At 31.2% G+C, this 4,102-nt stretch overlaps 1 protein-coding gene across 1 annotated transcript in view; it reads right to left on the minus strand.

Moving 5' to 3' along the window:
- Window positions 1–4,102, minus strand: part of LOC106297625 — a 6,336-nt gene that overhangs the window by 1,080 nt on the left and 1,154 nt on the right. The window lies entirely within an intron of this gene.

The raw sequence follows: 4,102 nt of genomic DNA on the forward strand, positions 1-4,102 counted from the left end.
AGGACAGGATGATCAAGGATGCTTGACACATGCAAATTCCTAGGTTCATGTTCTAGTTAGCAAGGCTAAAACAAGCATTAAGAACAATCAATCAATGAATTCACAACTCAGCAAATCTATAGTTGGGGCTAATCTCTCTAACCTATTTGAACCCTGAATCTAACAAGTAAACTACTCAGACATAGCTAAGCAATTCATGACACAAAATATAGATAAAAACTGCATAGAATAGAATAGATGAATCAATGGAGTTCGAATCACAAATCTCTCTAAGATTTTCTCTCCTAAAACTCTCTCTCTCTCTTGCTGAAAGTAAGAATACAATGGTGGCTAAAGCTCTCTGCCTCCTAACACTTAGGCAAGTATATAACTATTAGGTTAAAAACTTGTCAGGGGTAATCTTGTAATTTGGTGAAGTCTTGGGTTTAAAGTCGGCTGGAACCAAGTCGCGTATCTCGCATCTCGACATCGATTGATGGTACAGGATGTACATCGATCGATCATAATTTTCAATCGTCGAGGCTTCTCTTCTGTATCGATCGACGGCACTAGATGTGCATCGAACGACTGCTTCTTCTTCGTATCGACCTCTAATGGTCAGCTCGGATGAAATCTCTTTTAAGCTCTTAAATGCTCCATAATCATCACTTTACTCCAAGATACAGCTGAACCTGAAAACATACCTAATAGGATAAAATATATAATATATAGATAGTAAAACACTTATATACCATGGATGAAAATAGGTCAAATCCATGGTATATCAACTCCCCCCAGACTTACCATTTTGCTTGTCCTCAAGCAAAACAAACAGACAGTCTCTCTGAAAGAGGTTTGAAAACAGCAGGGACTCAAAGATTTAAAACATAGAAATCATCACCTCTACAATTTTGCAAACCACATCTAAAAAGTCCTAATAACAAAAGCACATTATGCAATATCCTAGCGTAGCAACCAAATTCAACTAGTCTACAACTCAGCAAATTCTATCTGACATCCCCCTCTACTAACCTCATTTCTTAGCATAAATATAAAAGTGCATACTTTACCTTGGGAGTATCGATCACATGATGCAAGGATTTTCAGACAAGTATCTGGAACTGCAGGTAAATGTTAGTTCCTAATTTCTCTCTCTCTAATTTCTGCTTCCATTGCAGGATCAGTGACCAAGATTGGACAGGCTTCCATGAATCAAGACTTAATGGTAGTTGCCACCAAGCTCTGTTCACTTCTGTTTGACCTATATCCAAAAATTCTTTGTGAAGCGAGCCTTGAAGATTGCCGCCTCCAAGTCTCGTTCGAATTCTTTTATTGGAATCTTTATGAATCAAGCCTGAATGGTTTTAGCCACCAAGTCCTCTTCAGACTCCTCCTAACTAGATCCTAAGTCCTAATTAAGTAATAAATTTCAGATATTTTTTTTTTTTTTAGATAATATCACTAACTACTGTAGGGTCGAAAATAGAGAGAGAAAATGTGATAAATGAATCTACACAAGGCGTTACCTTCCAAACTTGTCTGAAGAATCCAATCCCATGTATACCAAGCCCCAAGACAATCGATTATGTCAGGTTTAATGTTGGAGATCAGCTTTGGTTCCTTCAAACAATCAAGGCAAGTGTGTATAGTTGACGGTAATTCAGCCAATTCATACATCAACAGAGTGCCGCAGTCCAGATCAATACATACACTCGGATCCTGTGCTAAAACATACATCAACACATAAAATATTTAAATTTCATACATCAACTAACACAATTCGGCTTTTACATACATTGACCAATTTTCTGTTACTCAAAAGTAACGGAATATGAGTTGTCCGTTATATACTGACTACGTGTCCGTCGAAAATATTATGTGGCTTTCTATATTTTAAATAATTATTAATTAATAAAAATATAATTTCTAAAAAGAAGTAGGTGAGACTCAAACCTGGGTCTGGCCAATGTTACATTGGATCCTTTAGGCACTATGCCAAACGCAATTTATTGATTGTATTCTCTATTATTTTCTATTATACCTAATGAATATTTTTTTAAAAACATTTTTCATCTTTTCCTTCCTCTCATCATCCAAACAAACTAAATAATCAAAGGGTCATTCTATCCCTTATTTTATAGATAACAAAAACAAAATTATTATTTTTAATTGTTTGGAATTATATATTTTCAAATTTGAACATTTTCAATTTTTTTATTGAAATTCAAAAATAATTTTTAAAACTATTTTAAGGAATTATATTTTGAAACTTTAATATTTTATTTAAACACAGTAACAATCATTAACCTAATTATATACTTTGTGGAACTAATTCTAAATAATAAAAACTCATAACAAGGAATATGAACATATTTAGGTTAACATATCCTTTTATTTACATATTCCTACATAATTACACATTTTCATATGTTCATATTCCTTGTTCTGATTTTTTAATTATTTAGAATTAGTTCCACAAAGTATGTAAATCATAAGTGTATGTAATTAGATTAATGATTATTACTGTGTTTAAAAAAATATTAAAATTTTCAAAATATAAATTTTTAAAATAGTTCCAAAAAGTATTTTTGCATTTCAATAAAAAAATATTGAAAAAAAGAATCGATAAAAAATTAGAAAAAGTTCAAATTTGAAAACATATAATTCCAAACAATTAAAAATAATAATTTTGTTTTTGTTATCTATAAAACAAGGGATTGAATGACCTTTTGATTATTTAGTTTATTTGGATGATGAGAGGAAAGAAAAGATGAAAATATTTATAATATAAAATAATAGAGAATACGATCAATAAATTGCGTTTGGTACAGTGGCTAAAGAATCCAATGTAACATTGGTCAGACCCAGGTTCGAATCTTACCTACCTCTTTTTAGAAATTATATTTTTATTAATTAATAATTATTTAAAATATAGAAAGCCACGTAATATTTTCGACGAACACATAGTCAGTATATAACGGACAGCTCATATTCCGTTACTTTTGACTAACAGAAAATTGGTCAATGTATGTAAAAACCGTATTGTGTTAGTTGATATATGAAATTTAAATATTTTATGTGTTGATTTATGTTTTAGCACATGGTCCGAGTTTATGTACTGATCGGGACCGCGACTCTATGTTGATGTATGAATTGGCCGATTTCCCGACAATTTGACTGTCTGGTTATGACATTTTGCCTCTTTCATAATTCTTTGTTTTAACGGGGGCGTTGTTTAATCGAGGGTTTTTATACATGGGCTTTATGTGCTTCCATTTATTGCAGGCTTTTCTTTAATAATGGACCTATAAAACAGAGGTCCAAGGAAGAGTGAAAAACACAACCGGTATAAATCAAATCACTTGGAAAGATGCCTTGTGGGATTCTCGATGTTAACAGTTCAGTTTTATGGTAGGTTAACTAGCTCTGGCTAGGAACTTTAGCGCATCATTATCCAAGTTTGTTGAGGTGATAAACTGTGTAATTAATCTACTTGTAATGATGAAAGATGCAATCAACTCACCATTAGACTAAGAATTTAACCAACAAAATATCCTAATTCGCCTACAAGATAAATTCCCTAGAAAAAAAGAGAAATTAAGTGTAATCAGGTTGTATCGACGAATGAATTCTTATTTCAGACTTTGCGTCTCCTTTGTAATGATAATTTACTTTTGTTCAAAAACTTTTTAAAACGAATGTAACTAGAAAGTACCCGGCAAAACCATATGACAGATTATGATATTCTATGGTCGAAAGTGTAATTGCTTTTGTCCAAAAAGATAATTTAGTTTCCGAAATTAAATTTATTGAGCCAAACAAATAAAAATAGCGAACCCAATTGTATACTCCATCTGTTTCACAGAGATAAACTTTCTAACGTTTTCACACATATTAAAAAAACACATTAAACCACTATAATAAATGTATATTTTTCTGTAATTTTTAATTTTCAATATCTTTTAACCAGTAGTAATTCAATAAAATCAATTAATTTTTTTGAAGGTTATAATTTTTTCATACAAAAACACAAAATATTTATCATTGTGAAACAATTTATTTTCTAAAACATCTTTTTTTTTTAAAACCGAGGGAGTATAAAGTAAAATCATGAAACAAAATG

This window comes from Brassica oleracea, chromosome C6 (assembly GCF_000695525.1).
Source record: "Brassica oleracea var. oleracea cultivar TO1000 chromosome C6, BOL, whole genome shotgun sequence".
NCBI classification, from domain to species: Eukaryota; Viridiplantae; Streptophyta; class Magnoliopsida; order Brassicales; family Brassicaceae; genus Brassica; species Brassica oleracea.